This window comes from Balaenoptera acutorostrata, chromosome 13, assembly GCF_949987535.1.
Source record: "Balaenoptera acutorostrata chromosome 13, mBalAcu1.1, whole genome shotgun sequence".
Lineage (NCBI taxonomy): Eukaryota > Metazoa > Chordata > Mammalia > Artiodactyla > Balaenopteridae > Balaenoptera > Balaenoptera acutorostrata.
This window is the reverse complement of record NC_080076.1, coordinates 49,675,767-49,688,106: the sequence shown is the minus strand read 5'-3', so window position 1 is coordinate 49,688,106 and position 12,340 is coordinate 49,675,767. Positions and strand designations below refer to the sequence as shown.

Sequence of the window (12,340 nt, the reverse complement as noted above, 5' to 3'; positions counted from 1 at the left end):
CCACCTGGAGTGTACTTTTGTGTATGTTGTAGGCAATTCATTTCACATGATAATAACAGCTTATTATTTTACTATTGATTTTTAATGCTGATTTCGTTATATAGCAAGTTCCTATATATGTTTGTACAAACATATGGGCCTATCTTTGAGGAATGGAAAATGAATCTGATTGCTGATTTGATTTTGTTAATGGTTATTTATTCATTTTACTTTGAGTCACCTTTAGACAATTATATTACCTAGACAACTATCATTTCCTTTTACTGTCTAAATTTATAAGCACAGTTATTCAGAGGATTTTCTTATGATTTTAAAGGTATCTTTCATAGCTGTAAATATAGCCCCCTTTTCATTCTCAATACATGTATTTGTGCTTTTTCTCTTACTTTCTTTGAACATTCTTGTTAGAGAGTTGTCTGTTTTATTTAAAAGTATATTGTAATTCCTCTCTATTGTTTTTTGTTCTCTATTTCTTCTCTTATCTTCATTTCTTTCTTCATTCTACTTTTTTTCTTTAGGGATATCTGTTGTTTTTTTCCCCAAAGTTTTTGAATTGAAAATTAATTCATGTATATTAGATCTTTTTTATAAAACACATTAATGTAAGCCCACTAATTTCCTCCAAAACTACTTTTGTGGCATATCACATATTTTCACATTAGCATTTTCATTGTCATCCAGTTCTAAATATTTTGTAATTTAAATCATCATAAATTTATGTCTCTTGTTTGTTTTTAAAATGGGTTTTCTCCTTCTTCTTTAGTTTCCCTAAAATTTTCGAATCCTCTCTGTTCCTCTTTCTGCTTTCTTTGAATCTATAAATTTTATTTCTGTTAGCTAAGCAGCACTTTAAATTTTTTTTAAAAACTACCTTCTTAACAATAAATTTTTCTAGTAAAGTTTACAGTTTTCACAAGAACTTTAGCATGCTTTAAATACTCATTGAACAGCGTTTCCTCACCCTGCTCATGTTTGAGATTTTCTATTTAATTTCAATCATTTAAAAGATATATTTATTATTAATTATTAAATAATTAATTAAACTTATTGGTATTTTATCAATTTCTGTGTTCAGTATTAATTAGTCTGTGTCAGACTGCCCACCCACAGAACTGTAAGACAATGCATTTGTGCTATTTAAGCCACTAAATTTGCTATGATTTGTTATAGCAGCAAAGAAAACTAATATAGTACATTACTATTACAAAGTAATTTTAAAGGAAGACAGTTTGCGAAATTACTATGAATGGGTACAATAATACTGATCTTTTCAAATAGTTTTCGCATGGTTTCTCAGGCCTAGTGTTTCATGGTCTATTCCTGTAATAGCTCCATTGTTCAACGTGTTTTGTCATACAGAACATAGAAACATATTCCTTCACTAGACACTAATTTGTAGGTGCTTCCTTATGAATTTTGTTGCTTTGATTTCCTGTGTAATTTGTTTAACAGGTACCTTCTACTTTTAGCTGTTGTAATTAAAGTTTAATTATAATTAAGGTTTTTAACAAGACAAGGCTTTGCCCTTATATTCTTTGTTTTAGAAGAAAAAGTTTCAAACTCATATTTTACATTCTAGTGTTCAGTGTAGAGTTTTTTGTTTTAGTTTGGTATTTGCAACAATAGTCTGTCTTTAAAGACTGCACAAGACTAAAACCAAAGGCCCTTGCAAATATTTGTTTGTATTAAAGAGGGGAAAAGTAAAAATACCCATACAGATTATTGTTGAATGGATTGTTCATCTCATTTCTCATTTTTACTTGTTCCCCACCCTAAAGATGTCAAAGTGTTAAATATGGATGATACAGAAATAGTGTTATTTTTACATTTGTTTAAGCACAGTCACAAGAATTTGTAGCATGTATTTATATGTCAGTCAGGAATTACCAGGATCACATTCAGGAAAACATAAGGTAAATACAGCATCAAATTCTATTTCATTAAAGGGTCCTAGGAAGATAGAGGGAGTCCTTAAAAAGTTTTTTGGAGTCCTGAAACAAGGAAATGGCAATCTGAGTGATCATTTCTAAGATGACTTGAAGGAGTTATCAGTGAGGGATTATGTCAAATGAGATAAGTGATAACTACAGATTGGATAAGGGGGAGGGCGGTCAGCAAGTCAAATGAAATGACTGAGTTTTAGTTACCATAGTAGTTAATAATATAACCCAAGAAGTGTTAAATAAAAGATGGCTTCCACAACCTAAGAGTCCATCAACAGATAAACAGATAAAGAAGATGAGGGGTGTGTGTGTGTGTGTGTGTGTGTGTGTGTGTGTGTGTGTATACATACACACAATGGAATACTACTCAGCCATTAAAAAAATGAAATATTTTTGCAGCAACATGAATGGACTTGGAGGGTATTATGTTAAGTGAAATAAGTCAGACAGAGAAAGACAAATACTATATGATATCACTTATATGTGGAGTCTAAAAAATACAGCAAACTAGTGAATATAACAAAACAGAAGCAGGCTCACAGATACAGAGAACAAACTAGTGGTTACCAGTGGGGAGGGGGGAGGGGCAATACAGGGGTGAGAGTGGGGGGCACAAACTATTGGGTGTAAGATAAGCTCAAGGATGTATTATACAATATGGGAAATATAGCCAATATTTGGTAGTAACTGTAAATGTAAAGTAACCTTTAAAAATTTTATTAAAAAATTTTTTTAAAAGATGGGTTCCGGTCCACAATTGGGATCAACTGTGGTGTAACCAAAAGAAATGGGCCACACTCCCCGTGGAGGCTCCAGGGGAAAATCCTTCCTTGCCTCTTCTGACTTCTAGTGGCTCCAATCTCTGCTTCCAACCTCACATAGCCTCCTCCTCTGTGTATTTTATAATGATATTTGTCACTGGATTTGCCCCCAACCCCAATAATTCTGGATGAGCTTATCTCAAGATCCTTAACTTAATTACATCCTTTTTCCAGATATGGTTACAGGTTCTGGGAGTTAGAATGTGTATGTATCTTTTATGGGGTCACCATTCAACCCACTGAACCAGGCTTTGTCTGGCCACGGTGACTGTTTTGGAGGCCATTTAATCAGAACCAAGCTTAGCGCTCTGGATGGATGGTCATGAGATGTGATATTTTCTTTCTCAGTGACTGTGAATAAGGAAGCACATAGCTCCTGCTGTTGCTGGAAGTCTTCTGGCAGCCCTGATGGAAGCCAGCCTAAACAACAAGGCAGCACAGAGGAAGGCAAAGCTGAGAAACCTGCAGAGAAACAGAGGAACAGCTCTGACTAGGCCCTGAAGGTACTCACTCTGCCTCTGAATTTGTAAATTAGGAGTTCCTAATAAAGTTCCTTTATTTTTCAGTGTATTACAAAGCAATTGTAAGTACAGTGAGAGAACTTAGGAATAAGCTATATTTTGGGTGAAGCAATTTCAGCAAGATAATCAGAAATAAATGAAAAGAACAGTGCTAACATTTATTGAGCAGTTATACATTGTAGACTCTGTTCTGAGCATTTTATATTGATTATTTCATTTAATTCTCACAATAACTCTGTTATCTCTCCAGTCAAGAAAGCTACAGGACTGACTCACATAACCACATGGTCTGATGCAGAGTTCAGTGGGAGGTGAGGCGAGAGGTGGAGGTGGACACAGACCACAGAGGGCCTCAGCGTCAACCTAGGGTGACTACATTTGTCCTGTGGACACCAGGGGACCGACGGCAGGTTTGAAGAGAGTGGAAGGATCAGGTTTGCATTGTGGGAGGATCACTCAGAGGCAGTGTGGAGACGGGACGGAAGGTAAAGAAGACCACAGGCATTTGGGAAGAGGACAGCTGCTGGCCAGGAATCCCCAGGGCAGGGATTGGACTGGATTCTATTCCAATCCAAAAATCCTTCTGTCCTTCCATTCACGCACATTCTCTTGTCTTTCATTACCGGAGGCAGTTTATCATAGTGGTTAAGTATGAAGATTCTGGAGCCTGATTGCCAGGTTCAAATCACAGCTTGATGACTTACTAGTTTAGTCACATGGCTTGTTATGTAACCCCTATGTGCCTCGGTTTCCTCACATCTAAATTGGGGAGAATAAAAGCGTTTACCATGTGAGGTCAACGTTGTGAAATGTTGATACGTAAAAGATATTTAGAAGAATACCTGGCCTACAGAGGTTGTCTATAATATTAAAATGTTAATATCTTTACATTCCAGATGTCCAGCACGGGGGCAGCTACACTGTAATTAATCAATAAATATCTGTTGAAAGATAGGGTATTTTTACTTCAAAAGGCAGTCTGTTTTTCCTGTTAGAAAGGTTTATTCTTTCAATTCAAGCCAATTCAACCCAATCAATAAACATCCATTAGGCTGGAATATTACTAAGGCTCAGTGCCAGACACTAAGCAAAGCCAAAGGGAGTAAGATTTAATCTCTGATCCTCATCAGAGAACAGCTGAACCTAGCTCTTCACAACTTGCACAAGTTGGTTTTAGTAGAGTCTTCTAGAACAACTCATAACAAATCTCTTCTCTCTTTTACATGACAGACTTTCCAATTATTGAAAACAATTATCCTGTCTATCCTTAATGTTTTTACTCCCAGATAAACAATAAATATGCACAATTCCTTCAGTCATTCCTTACGGGACATGGTTTAGGAGTCTTCAATCAGTTTAACCATCCTCCTCCAGACACATTTGTGTTTGTTAATGCTTTTCTTTAAATGCAGGGCTCAGAAGTAGAGTGTGATTGAACGGATGGGTAATGTTATAAGCATCAGCACCATAAAAATAAGAGCTAAACGTGAGGGCATTCACAGATAAAGTGGGAGAATAAAACAGGTTACAGGTTAGAGCCTGAGGGATTTCCTTCAGTCCAAACAGCAGGGTAATAGAAATATCTTCTTTATAAAAATTTGAAAGAAAGGATTATGAAGTACGAAACTTGTCATAAAGAACATGCAATTAAGAAACTAAGACAGGATCTTATTACATGGCAGACTGTAAATGAACAGTTTGTTTAATAAGTAAACATAGGGTAAGGACTTAAGAAATAGCAGGCATGAAGGTTAACTATGAAATATAGTCCCCCCAAAAGTGGAAAAAGAAGATACCAGAAAAGATGACTACACCAAAGTGAAATTATTGAGAGAAGATCAAAAAGAACTAAAGGATTTTGGGGAGAGGAACCGGAAGATGAAAATTTTTTTATTCCAAACATGAGTTTGAAGTGTCAGAAGAGAAAAAGGATATGTGTTTTACTGTAGTGCACAGTAGGTCAAAATAGTTCTAACATATACAAATGTTATTCACATACCTTGAATCTTAAATAATAATGAAATACTTTGAGTACTATGTAAACAAGAAATATATGCTAATTTAAATTTTTGTTTTCGGTTTCAGTGATAGCAGGATATGAGTTTTTCATATCAACTAAAGGAAGAAGTTGCTTTTCAGGGAGGTAGACCAATATATAAAGGAATTACAAAATCTAGCGAGTTTGGTGGGGCATTATAGCTGAAAAAAGTGACATGATTCAAAAATAGGATAATGTAGGAGTGAGTGAGTAAGAGAGACAGACAGAGAGAAAGCCAGAGAATTTTAAAAGCTTCATAGCAATATATTTACTTCCAAAAGACCTCAAAAAACAAACAAAATCCAGCTGTAATGAACTATTATGTAGATATAACATTGACATTGAAGATGAATCATTAAAATCACAGAAAAATATTCACGATACCTTCTTAAGTGAAAAGGGCAGGCTATAAAACTGCTGGAACATGCAGTTTTCTAAACATTGCAGTTCACCCCCCCCAGGTCACGGGTAGAATTGTGTTCTGGCCCTCCTTATGACTGGTGGAGGTTGTGTCACTAGTAAAAAAAGAACCAAAACAAATCAACAACAAACAAACAAGAACAAGCTGGCAGCACTGAAGAGGCAACAGGCGGGGACCTCCCTGACGGTCCAGTGGTTAGGACTCCACGCTCTCACTGCCCGGGGCCCAGGTTCGATCCCTGGTCAAGGAACTAAGATCCTACAAGCCGCACGGAGCGCCTGCCCGCCCCCCCCACAAAAAAAGAGGCAACAGAATGTTAGGAAGTCATTTTCATCTTTGCACTTCTTCTGAGTAAGCAGTAGTTCAAATTAGAATGTTAGCTACAACATAAAATGGAATGGATCGAATTGGTTTTGCAATGTTACTTTTTACAATAAAATAGCAGTATCTGTACTTAATTAATGTCCAATAGTTAAGACGACTTCTAGAATGACAAATTCCTGTGACAAATAACTTAGACAAAAAGTTTGGCATTGCTTTATATTCAACAAACTGTCTTGATATATTTTCAAATTAGTATTTTTATGATGAGACAATAAAACATAGATAGTTTTATTATTACTATGTTACTTGCTGTTACCTGGATAAAATATCTTTTCTATGTTGTCACCTATACATTACATTATTTCTATATTCCCTTTTCTGCTCATCACAGTAACAATAAAACCCTTGTAAGGGTGTAATATTTAAAGAGTATCTTGCTTTCTTATGCCAGATATGTTGGTTAGTTATTTCTATTAATGATTAGCTAGACAGTCAATAACTATTTACAAGATTGATTTTTCCCCTTCATTATATATCATCTAGACATCTGGTATGCTGCCATTGTATAATGTCTCTTGTAGAAAGGATAACACTACTTTCCATAAAATAGCAAATTCTAAGGCTAACCTAAACCTCTATAAAACACTAGAAATATGTGTATATTTTAAAATAAATACGATTTGTTTCTTAGGGATAGCAAAGTTTGTGAGCCAAGCACTCAAAGCTGGCTTCAAGCAATCTCATGCAAATATTTGTTAAATTTTACTACATGCCCCATCTCTTTGCTCTTGTTTCACATTCTGGTCCATCTGTGCTTCGCCTGCAACCATTTAATAGAGAAACAACATGAAGTAAAACAGCAAAGGTGCTAATCTACAAATCTTGGTTTAAAAACGAAAAATAAATTAAACTTGCAAAAATATCTACTGACAAAAATCATAGAGTAAGCTCTTAAGGCATTTTCAAAGAACACACCGCAAAACAGTGCTCATATTAAAACATCAAAGTAACTGCCAGAAGGTAGTCATTGAAATAAGTATAGTTATATTGAGAAGCCTGAAATGACGCCAACAAAGCAAAGTAGGAATAATATATAACTCTGAAGATTAACATCCCATTAAAAAGGCAGAAAATACAACAAAATATATAAAAAAAGAATTGTGAGCCTGAAGGATACTACAAAATTATGAATAATTAGTGATGCTTTTAATGCTATTATTGTACTGGTTAATCTAAATTAATTTAGTTAACTAATCAATGAAGAGTATGTCTAGTTAAATCTAGTAAAGGGACAGACTGAACTCATGAACTCGTGTAAGTCCCCTACATACGAACCTTCAAGTTGCGAACTTTGAAAGATGTGAACGTGCATTTGCATGTCTAATCATGTAAGTTAGTTCACGCATCTGGTGTACATTGTCACATGCGTCCATCCTCTACAAGTGGTTGTGCTTTTGTGTGCTTTACCATACAGTACTGTTGCTGTGCAACACGAGGAGCTTACTAATGAAGATCTGATGGAATTGGAGGCCCAGAGAAAGGACAGAGAGAGACAAGAGGAAGAAGTAACTGAAAAACCAAAGAGATTCACAACGCAGGAAATGGCAATGGGATTTTCTTTATTTGAGGAGGCACTGTTAGTTTTTGAGGACAGGACCCAAATGCAGAATGATACACGAAGGTTGCAGCAGCCATTCAGAATGCAATCCAGTGCTACCATGTCATCTATGACGAGTAAAAAAGTGCTACTACCCAGACATCACCAGATCATTTTTTAAAATTAATTAATTAATTAATTTATTTATGGCTGTGTTGGGTCTTCGTTTCTGTGCGAGGGCTTTCTCCAGTTGTGGCAAGCAGGGGGCCACTCTTCATCGTGGTGTGCGGGCCTCTCACTATTGCGGCCTCTCTTGTTGCAGAGCACAGGCTCCAGACGCGCAGGCTCAGTAATTGTGGCTCACGGGCCCAGCTGCTCCGTGGCATGTGGGATCTTCCCAGACCAGGGCTCGAACCCGTGTCTCCTGCATTGGCAGGCAGACTCTCAACCACTGCACCACCAGGGAAGCCCCACCAGATCATTTTTTCAAGAGGGTAGATAGAATTGAATCCAGCAAGGAACCAGAACCTGTGCCATCAACATCAGGCGTGAGTGAAACTGCATCTTGCCCTCCGTCTCCTATTGCTGATGATCCTTCAGCTCTACCATCTCCCACCTCCTCTCCCTCTTCCACTCAGTAACTCTTCTTGCCTGTTCACTCGATGCTAGCCCCTGTATGCCAGCTGTTGTGCTGTACTACTGTACTTTTCAAGGTACTGTACTGTAAGATTAAAAATGTTTTCTTTATTTTTTGTTTGTTTTTTATGTATTATTTGTGTGAAAAGTATTATAAACTTATTACAGTACAGTACTATATAGCCAATTGTGTTAGTTGGGTACCTAGGTACATTTGTTGGACTTATGAACAAATTGGACTTATGAACGCATTCTTGGAATGGAACTTGTTTGTATGTAGGGGACTTACTGTATTCCTTCCTCAATCTCCTTTAAAACGAAAACAAAGACACTAGAGGAAAAAAATTTGCAAAGATATAACGGAAGAGATGATTACTAGAGAGAGAGAGAAAGAATAATAAAGTTTTAGAAGATAAAGGCAGGCAGAGGAGTGATAACCAACTTAAAAGATCATGAATGCTGAAATCAAAGAGTTTCCATAGATACTAACAAGAAGCAAGATGCTCTGTGTTATAAAACCCAGGAAAGGTACACTAGGTTCCTCAGAAGAGGGTCGGCAAGAGAGAAAGCAACAGATAACCTGAAGAGAAGCAGGGCAAAGAATAGGAAAATAACTAACTAAACTAAACAAACAAAAAAAATTCAAAAGAACTATAATTTACATCTTTAGAGAGACAAAAAAATTGATTCCATCAAATGGCACAGGACCCTATATTTAATTTAAAAAAAGGAAATCAGAGAGCAAAAAAAGAAAAAGAAAGCTCTTGCAAATGAAAAACATAACCAAACTGAAAACTCAACATACAGGTCAGAAGATACATTAAGATGACTTCTCAGAAGGTAAAGCAGAAGAACAAAAAGATGGAAAACTGGACAAGAAAAAAAAAAAGCCAGGAAATAGGATTAATCTAAGAGATTCAAAATCTGAATAATAGAGGAATTCCAGGCAGCAAGAACTGAGAAGAGAAAAGGAAGGAGATCATTGGTGATATAATTCAAGAAAATCTCAGGGAACTGAAGGACATGAGTTTCCAGATATAAAGGGATTACTGAGTATTTAGCACAATGGATATGAAATAAACACACCAAGGGACATTGTATAGACATTTCAGAACACTAGGAATAAATAAAAGATTCCATGTGTTGCCAGAGAGAAACAAATGGATCACAACCAGATCACATCCAGAGGATCAAGAATCAGAATAACATCAGACTTGTCAGTAGCAACAGTGGAATCTAGAATAAAGCAATGGAGCTAGAATGACTTCAAAATTCTCAAGGAAAATTATTTTCACTTAAAATATTATTAAATGCTACCAAATTCTATCAAAGCCTCAATCAAAAGTGCGGGTAAAAAAAAATTTTTCAGATAAATTTTTAAAAAATTCACCTCCCAAAAAGCACAAACCAAGAGAATAAAATAAGAGGAAGAAATAGGATACAGGAAACAGTAGGCCCAGAAAAGGAGAGGGATGACATAAGAGAAATTTCTGGTCAGTAATGAAAAGATGAAAGCTGTATACAGGTTTAGAGGGTGAGCAGTTCAAACTGGAGCAGGACAGAGGCACGGGAGAAACTTTTCAGAAACCTAAAACTTGTAGTCTAGCTGATCTGTCTGAACATCCTGACAGAATATTTAGACAATGATGAAGAGTTTGCCTGAATCAGTGACAAAAATTTAGAACATTAGACAAATGAAAGAGCAAGATACTATTAACTTCAGAAAAACAGAAAATGTAGGAAAGGAAAAAAAAGGGCAGATTAAACTGCATGGCTAAGCTGTGGCTAACATTTACATAGTCCTGATGACAAAAACACTGAATATGTGTCTAAACAAAATACTCTCACTATTGGGAGGACAGAAGGGTTGAGAAGGACAAGTATGAATATGTGTGGTAAGATGAAGGAAAAAGGACTAAATTCTCTTCTATCATGTTGGAAAGTCAATAGGTAAAGCCTAACACTAAAATATCAAGCTCTAAAACGTGGATACTGTCTAGAGACAATTTAGGGAAGTAAGCACCAAAATATGAAAGTTCACGTGACTCATAACAGGTTGAAGCCATTATCCAAACTCAGGTTTATCTGTCTTTAAATTGCATGATTTCCACTAAACTTAAGTGTACACCTCCAATAAAACTTACATAGAGTGATGCCAAAATTATGAAATTTATTAAAATTTGCTCAAAATAAGCTAATTTACTTTTTTATTAGTTACGAAAAGTCAGAGCTGACTAAATAAACTGAAAACCTAAGTGAGCTATAAGGGACTACTTGTCTTAAGAAAACATTCCATTTTCCAGCACTGACAAATACTTTTACATTATTTACCCACATATCTTAGGAACTCACAAAAGTGTACATCGGTACTGCTGAAATATTCTGATGAACTATTAACTGGGCATTCAAGCAACCACAGAGAAATGCCTTTTTTAGGGTTACAAGTTATTTCCTTCTTGCCACTGCAAAATATATCATCTGAGTTCCTGACCTCTTCATGCCATGATCTGTTGACCATTCTGAAACGTCTCACATCTCTGGCCCCTACTGTGATCTTTTTTCAAGCTTTAATGATCTCACCCACTTCTCTTTTTCTTTCCTTGGAGGTCTACTCTCTTTTCTCTGCTCCATCCCCCATGAAATGATCTAATTTCTGCAAAGATGAAAGCTTAATCCATGCTTCCAGTTCTAATAACTCACCTGTTCTGGTCCCTTTTTTCTAAATGCTGGCTGGGTATTCTACCACTCTTCACACTTTTTAACAGGCCCAAATTTCTTATACGACTGACCCTTGAACAACAAAGGTTTGAACTGCACAGGTCCATTTACAAGCAGATTTTTGTCAATAAATGTAGTACCTGTATTTTCATTTTACAGATCTTAATTAACAAAGTGTGGGGGAAAGTTTGTTTGATTAGAGATCCCAATATGTGGAATCAAAAGAAGTAGAGTTTCAGTCCTGATTTTATCCAAATGGTTTCAGCTTCCTGCCGTTGGGTGAATCATTCATCAATTCCTTTACTTTTGAGTCAGAGATAGCAGTATGCAGATTTTTGACTGTGCGGGGGTTGGCACCCCTAACCCTCCTATTGTTCAAGGGTCAAGTGTAATGACTAAAAAGGCCCATCCTTATCTAGCTCTCGACCACTTTTTTAGTTTTATCACTCATACCTCTACTCAAACTCTACTCCCAAGGCAGGCTGAACTACATAAATTCCTAAGAACCAACTGCATTCTCTTTTGTCCCTGGGCACATGAATATTTTCTTCTTTTTTTCAGACCCTCCACCAACTCAAGCTGGTCTTTGTTTTTTAGGACTCAACTTTGAAGTGATACCCATGGTACCCTCATGCCAAACACACTGCCTTAGACATAGTGAATGGGATATCAATACGTGCTGCGTAAATGAACAAAAAGACTTCTGGATAAACAACTTATCTCCAGATAATCTCTTCAATTCAATACAAATAATGCTGCCTCACTAATCTTTCTTAAATATTGCTTATTCAATATTTTTCCTTTCCTTAAAATATACATATTAGTATATATAAAATAGATAACCAACAAGGACCTACTATACAGCACAGGAAACTATACTCAATATCATGTAATAACCTATACTGGAAGGTCTGTCTACTAGGCTCTTCATAAGGGGGTAACTATACCTTTGCAACCTAATTTCCTGCTGTTCCCCAGCGTGAAGCCTCCTCTCTGTCTACTGATTCCTGAGCACTCCATGCTAATATCTACATTCGTCAATTTGTTTTTGCTCTTTACTCTGTCTGGGACTTTCTTCCTTTCTGACTCTCCATCCTACTTCCTTGGTGGCGCAGTGGTTAAGAATCCATCTGCCAATGCAGGGGACAAGGGTTCGATCCCTAGCCGGGAAGATCCTACATACCATGGAGCAACTAAGCCCTTGCACAACTGCTGAGCCTGCGCTCTAGAGCCCATGAGCCACAACTACTGAAGCCGGAGCACCTAGAGCCCATGATCCACAGCAAGAGAAGCCACCGCAATGAGAAGCCCACGGACCACA

At 36.6% G+C, this 12,340-nt stretch overlaps 1 protein-coding gene across 2 annotated transcripts in view; it reads right to left on the bottom strand.

The window, feature by feature from the left end:
* CHST9 (carbohydrate sulfotransferase 9) overlaps nucleotides 1-12,340 on the bottom strand; it is a 242,795-nt gene that overhangs the window by 209,073 nt on the left and 21,382 nt on the right. Inside the window, exon 1 of one of the 2 annotated variants that reach the window (XM_057527105.1) lies at nucleotides 5,708-5,779. The exons of the other annotated variant lie outside the window; for it this stretch is intronic. The gene's annotated coding sequence lies outside the window, so the exon portion shown is untranslated. Of the gene's footprint in view, nucleotides 1-5,707; nucleotides 5,780-12,340 lie in introns of those variants that run through there. 2 annotated transcript variants of the gene reach the window in all.